This window comes from Falco cherrug, chromosome W (assembly GCF_023634085.1).
Source record: "Falco cherrug isolate bFalChe1 chromosome W, bFalChe1.pri, whole genome shotgun sequence".
NCBI classification, from domain to species: domain Eukaryota; kingdom Metazoa; phylum Chordata; class Aves; order Falconiformes; family Falconidae; genus Falco; species Falco cherrug.
In genome coordinates this window covers 11,250,157-11,264,471 of record NC_073719.1, presented here as the reverse complement: position 1 = coordinate 11,264,471, position 14,315 = coordinate 11,250,157, and positions in this window count along the sequence as shown.

Sequence of the window (14,315 nt, the reverse complement as noted above, 5' to 3'; positions counted from 1 at the left end):
ACTCGGCTGGTGACAAAATGTTCCAAACACACCCCATGCACAACTCCACCGGGGAAGGTGCCAGAAAGGAGTTCTCTTGGTAGTTTTTACAGTACCCCGGTAGGCAGCTGAAAGGCGCCACAAAACTTGTTCTACCTGCTTTCTGGGCTGAGATGGGGAAGCGCTGAATTTTGGACTCGGCTGGTGACATAATGTTCCAAACACACCCCATGCACAACTCCACCGGGGAAGGTGCCAGAAAGGAGTTCTCTTGGTAGTTTTTACAGTACCCCGGTAGGCAGCTGAAAGGCGCCACAAAACTTGTTCTACCTGCTTTCTGGGCTGAGATGGGGAAGCGCTGAATTTTGGACTCGGCTGGTGACAAAATGTTCCAAACACACCCCATGCACAACTCCACCGGGGAAGGTGCCAGAAAGGAGTTCTCTTGGTAGTTTTTACAGTACCCCGGTAGGCAGCTGAAAGGCGCCACAAAACTTGTTCTACCTGCTTTCTGGGCTGAGATGGGGAAGCGCTGAATTTTGGACTCGGCTGGTGACATAATGTTCCAAACACACCCCATGCACAACTCCACCGGGGAAGGTGCCAGAAAGGAATTCTCTTGGTAGTTTTTACAGTACCCCGGTAGGCAGCTGAAAGGCACCACAAAAGATGTTCTACCTGCTTTCTGGGCTGAGATGGGGAACCGCTGACTTTTGGACTCGGCTGGTGACAAAATGTTCCAAACACACCCCATGCACAACTCCACCGGGGAAGGTGCCAGAAAGGAGTTCTCTTGGCAGTTTTTACAGTGCCCCGGTAGGCAGCTGAAAGGCGCCACAAAGCTTGTTCTACCTGCTTTCTGGGCTGAGACGGGGAAGCGCTGAATTTTGGACTCGGCTGGTGACAAAATGTTCCAAACACACCCCATGCACAACTCCTCCGGGGAAGGTGCCAGAAAGGAGTTCTCTTGGTAGTTTTTACAGTACCACGGTAGGCAGCAGAAAGGCGCCACAAAAGTTGTTCTACCTGCTTTCTGGGCTGAGACGGGGAAGCGCTGAATTTTGGACTCGGCTGGTGACAAAATGTTCCAAACACACCCCATGCACAACTCCACCGGGGAAGGTGCCAGAAAGGAGTTCTCTTGGTAGTTTTTACAGTACCCCGGTAGGCAGCTGAAAGGCACCACAAAACTTGTTCTACCTGCTTTCTGGGCTGAGACGGGGAACCGCTGAATTTTGGACTCGGCTGGTGACAAAATGTTCCAAACACACCCCATGCACAACTCCTCCGGGGAAGGTGCCAGAAAGGAGTTCTCTTGGTAGTTTTTACAGTACCACGTTAGGCAGCAGAAAGGCGCCACAAAAGTTGTTCTACCTACTTTCTGGGCTGAGATGGGGAAGCGCTGAATTTTGGACTCGGCTGGTGACTTCATGTTCCAAACACACCCCATGCACAACTCCACCGGGGAAGGTGCCAGAAAGGAATTCTCTTGGTAGTTTTTACAGTACCCCGGTAGGCAGCTGAAAGGCACAACAAAACTTGTTCTACCTGCTTTCTGGGCTGAGATGGGGAACCGCTGAATTTTGGACTCGGCTGGTGACAAAATGTTCCAAACACACCCCATGCACAACTCCACCGGGGAAGGTGCCAGAAAGGAGTTCTGTTGGTAGTTTTTACACTACCCCGGTAGGCAGCTGAAAGGCGCCAAAAAACTTGTTCTACCTGCTTTCTGGGCTGAGACGGGGAACCGCTGAATTTTGGACTCGGCTGGTGACAAAATGTTCCAAACACACCCCATGCACAACTCCACCGGGGAAGGTGCCAGAAAGGAGTTCTCTTGGTAGTTTTTACAGTACCCCGGTAGGCAGCTGAAAGGCACCACAAAAGATGTTCTACCTGCTTTCTGGGCTGAGACGGGGAAGCGCTGAATTTTGGACTCGGCTGGTGACAAAATGTTCCAAACACACCCCATGCACAACTCCACCATGGAAGGTGCCAGAAAGGAGTTCTCTTGGTAGTTTTTACAGTACCCCGGTATGCAGCTGAAAGGCACCACAAAACTTGTTCTACCTGCTTTCTGGGCTGAGATGGGGAAGCGCTGAATTTTGGACTCGGCTGGTGACAAAATGTTCCAAACACACCCCATGCACAACTCCACCGGGGAAGGTGCCAGAAAGGAATTCTCTTGGTAGTTTTTACAGTACCCCGGTAGGCAGCTGAAAGGCACCACAAAAGATGTTCTACCTGCTTTCTGGGCTGAGATGGGGAAGCGCTGACTTTTGGACTCGGCTGGAGACAAAATGTTCCAAACACACCCCATGCACAACTCCACCGGGGAAGGTGCCAGAAAGGAGTTCTCTTGGTAGTTTTTACAGTACCCCGGTAGGCAGCTGAAAGGCGCCACAAAATTTGTTCTACCTGCTTTCTGGGCTGAGATGGGGAAGCGCTGAATTTTGGACTCGGCTGGAGACAAAATGTTCCAAACACACCCCATGCACAACTCCACCGGGGAAGGTGCCAGAAAGGAGTTCTCTTGGTAGTTTTTACAGTACCTCGGTAGGCAGCTGAAAGGCACCACAAAAGATGTTCTACCTGCTTTCTGGGCTGAGATGGGGAACCGCTGAATTTTGGACTCGGCTGGTGACAAAATGTTCCAAACACACCATATGCACAACTCCACCGGGGAAGGTGCCAGAAAGGAGTTCTCTTGGTAGTTTTTACAGTACCCCGGTAGGCAGTTGAAAGGCGCCACAAAACTTGTTCTACCTGCTTTCTGGGCTGAGACAGGGAACCGCTGAATTTTGGACTCGGCTGGTGACAAAATGTTCCAAACACACCCCATGCACAACTCCACCGGGGAAGGTGCCAGAAAGGAGTTCTCTTGGTAGTTTTTACAGTGCCCCGGTAGGCAGCTGAAAGGCGCCACAAAACTTGTTCTACCTGCTTTCTGGGCTGGGACGGGGAAGCGCTGAATTTTGGACTCGGCTGGTGACAAAATGTTCCAAACACACCCCATGCACAACTCCTCCGGGGAAGGTGCCAGAAAGGAGTTCTCTTGGTAGTTTTTACAGTACCCCAGTAGGCAGCAGAAAGGCGCCACAAAAGTTGTTCTACCTGCTTTCTGGGCTGAGATGGGGAAGCGCTGAATTTTGGACTCGGCTGGTGACATAATGTTCCAAACACACCCCATGCACAACTCCACCGGGGAAGGTGCCAGAAAGGAATTCTCTTGGTAGTTTTTACAGTACCCCGGTAGGCAGCTGAAAGGCACCACAAAACTTGTTCTACCTGCTTTCTGGGCTGAGATGGGGAAGCACTGAATTTTGGACTCGGCTGGTGACAAAATGTTCCAAACACACCCCATGCACAACTCCACCGGGGAAGGTGCCAGAAAGGAGTTCTCTTGGTAGTTTTTACAGTACCCCGGTAGGCAGCTGAAAGGCGCCACTAAAGTTGTTCTACCTGCTTTCTGGGCTGAGATGGGGAAGCGCTGAATTTTGGACTCGGCTGGTGACAAAATGTTCCAAACACACCCCATGCACAACTCCACCGGGGAAGGTGCCAGAAAGGAATTCTCTTGGTAGTTTTTACAGTACCCCGGTAGGCAGCTGAAAGGCGCCACTAAAGTTGTTCTACCTGCTTTCTGGGCTGAGATGGGGAAGCGCTGAATTTTGGACTCGGCTGGTGACAAAATGTTCCAAACACACCATATGCACAACTCCACCGGGGAAGGTGCCAGAAAGGAGTTCTGTTGGTAGTTTTTACCCTACCCCGGTAGGCAGCTGAAAGGCACCACAAAACTTGTTCTACCTGCTTTCTGGGCTGAGATGGGAAGCGCTGAATTTTGGACTCGGCTGGTGACAAAATGTTCGAAACACACCCCATGCACAACTCCACCGGGGAAGGTGCCAGAAAGGAGTTCTGTTGGTAGTTTTTACAGTACCTCTGTAGGCAGCTGAAAGGCACCACAAAAGATGTTCTACCTGCTTTCTGGGCTGAGATGGGGAACCGCTGAATTTTGGACTCGGCTGGTGACAAAATGTTCCAAACACACCATATGCACAACTCCACCGGGGAAGGTGCCAGAAAGGAGTTCTCTTGGTAGTTTTTACAGTACCCCGGTAGGCAGTTGAAAGGCACCACAAAACTTGTTCTACCTGCTTTCTGGGCTGAGACGGGGAACCGCTGAATTTTGGACTCGGCTGGTGACAAAGTGTTCCAAACACACCCCATGCACAACTCCACCGGGGAAGGTGCCAGAAAGGAGTTCTCTTGGTAGTTTTTACAGTGCCCCAGTAGGCAGCTGAAAGGCGCCACAAAACTTGTTCTACCTGCTTTCTGGGCTGAGACGGGGAAGCGCTGAATTTTGGACTCGGCTGGTGACAAAATGTTCCAAACACACCCCATGCACAGCTCCTCCGGGGAAGGTGCCAGAAAGGAGTTCTCTTGGTAGTTTTTACAGTACCCCGGTAGGCAGCAGAAAGGCGCCACAAAAGTTGTTCTACCTGCTTTCTGGGCTGAGATGGGGAAGCGCTGAATTTTGGACTCGGCTGGTGACAAAATGTTCCAAACACACCCCATGCACAACTCCACCGGGGAAGGTGCCAGAAAGGAATTCTCTTGGTAGTTTTTACAGTACCCCGGTAGGCAGCTGAAAGGCACCACAAAACTTGTTCTACCTGCTTTCTGGGCTGAGATGGGGAAGCGCTGAATTTTGGACTCGGCTGGTGACAAAATGTTCCAAACACACCCCATGCACAACTCCACCGGGGAAGGTGCCAGAAAGGAGTTCTGTTGGTAGTTTTTACCCTACCCCGGTAGGCAGCTGAAAGGCACCACAAAACTTGTTCTACCTGCTTTCTGGGCTGAGATGGGAAGCGCTGAATTTTGGACTCGGCTGGTGACAAAATGTTCCAAACACACCCCATGCACAACTCCACCAGGGAAGGTGCCAGAAAAGAGTTCTCTTGGTAGTTTTTACAGTGCCCCGGTAGGCAGCTGAAAGGCGCCACAAAACTTGTTCTACCTGCTTTCTGGGCTGAGACGGGGAAGCGCTGAATTTTGGACTCGGCTGGTGACAAAATGTTCCAAACACACCCCATGCACAACTCCTCCGGGGAAGGTGCCAGAAAGGAGTTCTCTTGGTAGTTTTTACACTACCCCGGTAGGCAGCAGAAAGGCGCCACAAAAGTTGTTCTACCTACTTTCTGGGCTGAGATGGGGAACCGCTGAATTTTGGACTCGGCTGGTGACAAAATGTTCCAAACACACCCCATGCACAACTCCACCGGGGAAGGTGCCAGAAAGGAATTCTCTTGGTAGTTTTTACAGTACCCCGGTAGGCAGCTGAAAGGCACCACAAAAGATGTTCTACCTGCTTTCTGGGCTGAGATGGGGAAGCGCTGACTTTTGGACTCGGCTGGAGACAAAATGTTCCAAACACACCATATGCACAACTCCACCGGGGAAGGTGCCAGAAAGGAGTTCTGTTGGTAGTTTTTACAGTACCCCGGTAGGCAGCTGAAAGGCGCCACAAAAGTTGTTCTACCTGCTTTCTGGGCTGAGATGGGGAAGCGCTGAATTTTGGACTCGGCTGGAGACAAAATGTTCCAAACACACCCCATGCACAACTCCACCGGGGAAGGTGCCAGAAAGGAGTTCTGTTGGTAGTTTTTACAGTACCTCAGTAGGCAGCTGAAAGGCACCACAAAAGTTGTTCTACCTACTTTCTGGGCTGAGATGGGGAAGCGCTGAATTTTGGACTCGGCTGGTGACTTCATGTTCCAAACACACCCCATGCACAACTCCACCGGGGAAGGTGCCAGAAAGGAATTCTCTTGGTAGTTTTTACAGTACCCCGGTAGGCAGCTGAAAGGCACAACAAAACTTGTTCTACCTGCTTTCTGGGCTGAGATGGGGAACAGCTGAATTTTGGACTCGGCTGGTGACAAAATGTTCCAAACACACCCCATGCACAACTCCACCGGGGAAGGTGCCAGAAAGGAGTTCTGTTGGTAGTTTTTACACTACCCCGGTAGGCAGCTGAAAGGCGCCACAAAACTTGTTCTACCTGCTTTCTGGGCTGAGACGGGGAACCGCTGAATTTTGGACTCGGCTGGTGACAAAATGTTCCAAACACACCCCATGCACAACTCCACCGGGGAAGGTGCCAGAAAGGAGTTCTCTTGGTAGTTTTTACAGTACCCCGGTAGGCAGCTGAAAGGCACCACAAAAGATGTTCTACCTGCTTTCTGGGCTGAGACGGGGAAGCGCTGAATTTTGGACTCGGCTGGTGACAAAATGTTCCAAACACACCCCATGCACAACTCCACCGGGGAAGGTGCCAGAAAGGAGTTCTCTTGGTAGTTTTTACAGTACCCCGGTAGGCAGCTGAAAGGCGCCACAAAAGTTGTTCTACCTGCTTTCTGGGCTGAGATGGGGAAGCGCTGAATTTTGGACTCGGCTGGAGACAAAATGTTCCAAACACACCCCATGCACAACTCCACCGGGGAAGGTGCCAGAAAGGAGTTCTCTTGGTAGTTTTTACAGTACCTCGGTAGGCAGCTGAAAGGCACCACAAAAGATGTTCTACCTGCTTTCTGGGCTGAGATGGGGAACCGCTGAATTTTGGACTCGGCTGGTGACAAAATGTTCCAAACACACCATATGCACAACTCCACCGGGGAAGGTGCCAGAAAGGAGTTCTCTTGGTAGTTTTTACAGTACCCCGGTAGGCAGTTGAAAGGCGCCACAAAACTTGTTCTACCTGCTTTCTGGGCTGAGACAGGGAACCGCTGAATTTTGGACTCGGCTGGTGACAAAATGTTCCAAACACACCCCATGCACAACTCCACCGGGGAAGGTGCCAGAAAGGAGTTCTCTTGGTAGTTTTTACAGTGCCCCGGTAGGCAGCTGAAAGGCGCCACAAAACTTGTTCTACCTGCTTTCTGGGCTGGGACGGGGAAGCGCTGAATTTTGGACTCGGCTGGTGACAAAATGTTCCAAACACACCCCATGCACAACTCCTCCGGGGAAGGTGCCAGAAAGGAGTTCTCTTGGTAGTTTTTACAGTACCCCGGTAGGCAGCAGAAAGACGCCACAAAAGTTGTTCTACCTGCTTTCTGGGCTGAGATGGGGAAGCGCTGAATTTTGGACTCGGCTGGTGACATAATGTTCCAAACACACCCCATGCACAACTCCACCGGGGAAGGTGCCAGAAAGGAATTCTCTTGGTAGTTTTTACAGTACCCCGGTAGGCAGCTGAAAGGCACCACAAAAGATGTTCTACCTGCTTTCTGGGCTGAGATGGGGAAGCGCTGACTTTTGGACTCGGCTGGAGACAAAATGTTCCAAACACACCATATGCACAACTCCACCGGGGAAGGTGCCAGAAAGGAGTTCTGTTGGTAGTTTTTACAGTACCCCGGTAGGCAGCTGAAAGGCGCCACAAAAGTTGTTCTACCTGCTTTCTGGGCTGAGATGGGGAAGCGCTGAATTTTGGACTCGGCTGGAGACAAAATGTTCCAAACACACCCCATGCACAACTCCACCGGGGAAGGTGCCAGAAAGGAGTTCTGTTGGTAGTTTTTACAGTACCTCAGTAGGCAGCTGAAAGGCACCACAAAAGTTGTTCTACCTACTTTCTGGGCTGAGATGGGGAAGCGCTGAATTTTGGACTCGGCTGGTGACTTCATGTTCCAAACACACCCCATGCACAACTCCACCGGGGAAGGTGCCAGAAAGGAATTCTCTTGGTAGTTTTTACAGTACCCCGGTAGGCAGCTGAAAGGCACAACAAAACTTGTTCTACCTGCTTTCTGGGCTGAGATGGGGAACAGCTGAATTTTGGACTCGGCTGGTGACAAAATGTTCCAAACACACCCCATGCACAACTCCACCGGGGAAGGTGCCAGAAAGGAGTTCTGTTGGTAGTTTTTACACTACCCCGGTAGGCAGCTGAAAGGCGCCACAAAACTTGTTCTACCTGCTTTCTGGGCTGAGACGGGGAACCGCTGAATTTTGGACTCGGCTGGTGACAAAATGTTCCAAACACACCCCATGCACAACTCCACCGGGGAAGGTGCCAGAAAGGAGTTCTCTTGGTAGTTTTTACAGTACCCCGGTAGGCAGCTGAAAGGCACCACAAAAGATGTTCTACCTGCTTTCTGGGCTGAGACGGGGAAGCGCTGAATTTTGGACTCGGCTGGTGACAAAATGTTCCAAACACACCCCATGCACAACTCCACCGGGGAAGGTGCCAGAAAGGAGTTCTCTTGGTAGTTTTTACAGTACCCCGGTAGGCAGCTGAAAGGCGCCACAAAAGTTGTTCTACCTGCTTTCTGGGCTGAGATGGGGAAGCGCTGAATTTTGGACTCGGCTGGAGACAAAATGTTCCAAACACACCCCATGCACAACTCCACCGGGGAAGGTGCCAGAAAGGAGTTCTCTTGGTAGTTTTTACAGTACCTCGGTAGGCAGCTGAAAGGCACCACAAAAGATGTTCTACCTGCTTTCTGGGCTGAGATGGGGAACCGCTGAATTTTGGACTCGGCTGGTGACAAAATGTTCCAAACACACCATATGCACAACTCCACCGGGGAAGGTGCCAGAAAGGAGTTCTCTTGGTAGTTTTTACAGTACCCCGGTAGGCAGTTGAAAGGCGCCACAAAACTTGTTCTACCTGCTTTCTGGGCTGAGACAGGGAACCGCTGAATTTTGGACTCGGCTGGTGACAAAATGTTCCAAACACACCCCATGCACAACTCCACCGGGGAAGGTGCCAGAAAGGAGTTCTCTTGGTAGTTTTTACAGTGCCCCGGTAGGCAGCTGAAAGGCGCCACAAAACTTGTTCTACCTGCTTTCTGGGCTGGGACGGGGAAGCGCTGAATTTTGGACTCGGCTGGTGACAAAATGTTCCAAACACACCCCATGCACAACTCCTCCGGGGAAGGTGCCAGAAAGGAGTTCTCTTGGTAGTTTTTACAGTACCCCGGTAGGCAGCAGAAAGACGCCACAAAAGTTGTTCTACCTGCTTTCTGGGCTGAGATGGGGAAGCGCTGAATTTTGGACTCGGCTGGTGACATAATGTTCCAAACACACCCCATGCACAACTCCACCGGGGAAGGTGCCAGAAAGGAATTCTCTTGGTAGTTTTTACAGTACCCCGGTAGGCAGCTGAAAGGCACCACAAAACTTGTTCTACCTGCTTTCTGGGCTGAGATGGGGAAGCGCTGACTTTTGGACTCGGCTGGAGACAAAATGTTCCAAACACACCCCATGCACAACTCCACCGGGGAAGGTGCCAGAAAGGAGTTCTCTTGGTAGTTTTTACAGTACCCCGGTAGGCAGCTGAAAGGCGCCACTAAAGTTGTTCTACCTGCTTTCTGGGCTGAGATGGGGAAGCGCTGAATTTTGGACTCGGCTGGTGACAAAATGTTCCAAACACACCCCATGCACAACTCCACCGGGGAAGGTGCCAGAAAGGAATTCTCTTGGTAGTTTTTACAGTACCCCGGTAGGCAGCTGAAAGGCGCCACTAAAGTTGTTCTACCTGCTTTCTGGGCTGAGATGGGGAAGCGCTGAATTTTGGACTCGGCTGGTGACAAAATGTTCCAAACACACCATATGCACAACTCCACCGGGGAAGGTGCCAGAAAGGAGTTCTGTTGGTAGTTTTTACCCTACCCCGGTAGGCAGCTGAAAGGCACCACAAAACTTGTTCTACCTGCTTTCTGGGCTGAGATGGGAAGCGCTGAATTTTGGACTCGGCTGGTGACAAAATGTTCCAAACACACCCCATGCACAACTCCACCGGGGAAGGTGCCAGAAAGGAATTCTCTTGGTAGTTTTTACAGTACCCCGGTAGGCAGCTGAAAGGCACCACAAAAGATGTTCTACCTGCTTTCTGGGCTGAGATGGGGAAGCGCTGAATTTTGGACTCGGCTGGAGACAAAATGTTCCAAACACACCATATGCACAACTCCACCGGGGAAGGTGCCAGAAAGGAGTTCTGTTGGTAGTTTTTACAGTACCCCGGTAGGCAGCTGAAAGGCGCCACAAAACTTGTTCTACCTGCTTTCTGGGCTGAGATGGGGAAGCGCTGAATTTTGGACTCAGCTGGAGACAAAATGTTCCAAACACACCCCATGCACAACTCCACCGGGGAAGGTGCCAGAAAGGAGTTCTGTTGGTAGTTTTTACAGTACCTCTGTAGGCAGCTGAAAGGCACCACAAAAGATGTTCTACCTGCTTTCTGGGCTGAGATGGGGAACCGCTGAATTTTGGACTCGGCTGGTGACAAAATGTTCCAAACACACCATATGCACAACTCCACCGGGGAAGGTGCCAGAAAGGAGTTCTCTTGGTAGTTTTTACAGTACCCCGGTAGGCAGTTGAAAGGCACCACAAAACTTGTTCTACCTGCTTTCTGGGCTGAGACGGGGAACCGCTGAATTTTGGACTCGGCTGGTGACAAAGTGTTCCAAACACACCCCATGCACAACTCCACCGGGGAAGGTGCCAGAAAGGAGTTCTCTTTGTAGTTTTTACAGTGCCCCAGTAGGCAGCTGAAAGGCGCCACAAAACTTGTTCTACCTGCTTTCTGGGCTGAGACGGGGAAGCGCTGAATTTTGGACTCGGCTGGTGACAAAATGTTCCAAACACACCCCATGCACAGCTCCTCCGGGGAAGGTGCCAGAAAGGAGTTCTCTTGGTAGTTTTTACAGTACCCCGGTAGGCAGCAGAAAGGCGCCACAAAAGTTGTTCTACCTGCTTTCTGGGCTGAGATGGGGAAGCGCTGAATTTTGGACTCGGCTGGTGACAAAATGTTCCAAACACACCCCATGCACAACTCCACCGGGGAAGGTGCCAGAAAGGAGTTCTGTTGGTAGTTTTTACCCTACCCCGGTAGGCAGCTGAAAGGCACCACAAAACTTGTTCTACCTGCTTTCTGGGCTGAGATGGGAAGCGCTGAATTTTGGACTCGGCTGGTGACAAAATGTTCCAAACACACCCCATGCACAACTCCACCAGGGAAGGTGCCAGAAAGGAGTTCTCTTGGTAGTTTTTACAGTGCCCCGGTAGGCAGCTGAAAGGCGCCACAAAACTTGTTCTACCTGCTTTCTGGGCTGAGACGGGGAAGCGCTGAATTTTGGACTCGGCTGGTGACAAAATGTTCCAAACACACCCCATGCACAACTCCTCCGGGGAAGGTGCCAGAAAGGAGTTCTCTTGGTAGTTTTTACACTACCCCGGTAGGCAGCAGAAAGGCGCCACAAAAGTTGTTCTACCTACTTTCTGGGCTGAGATGGGGAAGCGCTGAATTTTGGACTCGGCTGGTGACAAAATGTTCCAAACACACCCCATGCACAACTCCACCGGGGAAGGTGCCAGAAAGGAATTCTCTTGGTAGTTTTTACAGTACCCCGGTAGGCAGCTGAAAGGCACCACAAAAGATGTTCTACCTGCTTTCTGGGCTGAGATGGGGAACCGCTGACTTTTGGACTCGGCTGGAGACAAAATGTTCCAAACACACCCCATGCACAACTCCACCGGGGAAGGTGCCAGAAAGGAGTTCTGTTGGTAGTTTTTACAGTACCTCAGTAGGCAGCTGAAAGGCACCACAAAAGATGTTCTACCTGCTTTCTGGGCTGAGATGGGGAACCGCTGAATTTTGGACTCGGCTGGTGACAAAATGTTCCAAACACACCATATGCACAACTCCACCGGGGAAGGTGCCAGAAAGGAGTTCTCTTGGTAGTTTTTACAGTACCCCGGTAGGCAGTTGAAAGGCGCCACAAAACTTGTTCTACCTGCTTTCTGGGCTGAGACAGGGAACCGCTGAATTTTGGACTCGGCTGGTGACAAAATGTTCCAAACACACCCCATGCACAACTCCACCGGGGAAGGTGCCAGAAAGGAATTCTCTTGGTAGTTTTTACAGTACCCCGGTAGGCAGCTGAAAGGCACCACAAAACTTGTTCTACCTGCTTTCTGGGCTGAGATGGGGAAGCGCTGAATTTTGGACTCGGCTGGTGACAAAATGTTCCAAACACACCCCATGCACAACTCCACCGGGGAAGGTGCCAGAAAGGAGTTCTCTTGGTAGTTTTTACAGTACCCCGGTAGGCAGCTGAAAGGCGCCACAAAAGTTGTTCTACCTGCTTTCTGGGCTGAGATGGGGAAGCGCTGAATTTTGGACTCGGCTGGTGACAAAATGTTCCAAACACACCCCATGCACAACTCCACCGGGGAAGGTGCCAGAAAGGAATTCTGTTGGTAGTTTTTACAGTACCCCGGTAGGCAGCTGAAAGGCACCACAAAAAATATTCTACCTCCTTTCTGGGCTGAGATGGGGAAGCGCTGAATTTTGGACTCGGCTGGTGACAAAATGTTCCAAACACACCCCATGCACAACTCCACCGGGGAAGGTGCCAGAAAGGAGTTCTCTTGGTAGTTTTTACCCTACCCCGGTAGGCAGCTGAAAGGCACCACAAAACTTGTTCTACCTGCTTTCTGGGCTGAGATGGGAAGCGCTGAATTTTGGACTCGGCTGGTGACAAAATGTTCCAAACACACCCCATGCACAACTCCACCGGGGAAGGTGCCAGAAAGGAATTCTCTTGGTAGTTTTTACACTACCCCGGTAGGCAGCTGAAAGGCACCACAAAAGATGTTCTACCTGCTTTCTGGGCTGAGATGGGGAAGCGCTGACTTTTGGACTCGGCTGGTGACAAAATGTTCCAAACACACCCCATGCACAACTCCTCCGGGGAAGGTGCCAGAAAGGAGTTCTCTTGGTAGTTTTTACAGTACCACGTTAGGCAGCAGAAAGGCGCCACAAAAGTTGTTCTACCTACTTTCTGGGCTGAGATGGGGAAGCGCTGAATTTTGGACTCGGCTGGTGACAAAATGTTCCAAACACACCCCATGCACAACTCCACCGGGGAAGGTGCCAGAAACGAATTCTCTTAGTAGTTTTTACAGTACCCCGGTAGGCAGCTGAAAGGCATCACAAAAGATGTTCTACCTGCTTTCTGGGCTGAGATGGGGAAGCGCTGACTTTTGGACTCGGCTGGAGACAAAATGTTCCAAACACACCATATGCACAACTCCACCGGGGAAGGTGCCAGAAAGGAGTTCTGTTGGTAGTTTTTACAGTACCCCGGTAGGCAGCTGAAAGGCGCCACAAAAGTTGTTCTACCTGCTTTCTGGGCTGAGATGGGGAAGCGCTGAATTTTGGACTCGGCTGGAGACAAAATGTTCCAAACACACCCCATGCACAACTCCACCGGGGAAGGTGCCAGAAAGGAGTTCTGTTGGTAGTTTTTACAGTACCTCAGTAGGCAGCTGAAAGGCACCACAAAAGATGTTCTACCTGCTTTCTGGGCTGAGATGGGGAACCGCTGAATTTTGGACTCGGCTGGTGACAAAATGTTCCAAACACACCCCATGCACAACTCCACCGGGGAAGGTGCCAGAAAGGAATTCTCTTGGTAGTTTTTACAGTACCCCGGTAGGCAGCTGAAAGGCGCCACAAAAGATGTTCTACCTGCTTTCTGGGCTGAGATGGGGAACCGCTGAATTTTGGACTCGGCTGGTGACAAAATGTTCCAAACACACCATATGCACAACTCCACCGGGGAAGGTGCCAGAAAGGAGTTCTCTTGGTAGTTTTTACAGTACCCCGGTAGGCAGCAGAAAGACGCCACAAAAGTTGTTCTACCTGCTTTCTGGGCTGAGATGGGGAAGCGCTGAATTTTGGACTCGGCTGGTGACATAATGTTCCAAACACACCCCATGCACAACTCCACCGGGGAAGGTGCCAGAAAGGAATTCTCTTGGTAGTTTTTACAGTACCCCGGTAGGCAGCTGAAAGGCACCACAAAAGATGTTCTACCTGCTTTCTGGGCTGAGATGGGGAAGCGCTGACTTTTGGACTCGGCTGGAGACAAAATGTTCCAAACACACCATATGCACAACTCCACCGGGGAAGGTGCCAGAAAGGAGTTCTGTTGGTAGTTTTTACAGTACCCCGGTAGGCAGCTGAAAGGCGCCACAAAAGTTGTTCTACCTGCTTTCTGGGCTGAGATGGGGAAGCGCTGAATTTTGGACTCGGCTGGAGACAAAATGTTCCAAACACACCCCATGCACAACTCCACCGGGGAAGGTGCCAGAAAGGAGTTCTGTTGGTAGTTTTTACAGTACCTCAGTAGGCAGCTGAAAGGCACCACAAAAGTTGTTCTACCTACTTTCTGGGCTGAGATGGGGAAGCGCTGAATTTTGGACTCGGCTGGTGACTTCATGTTCCAAACACACCCCATGCACAACTCCACCGG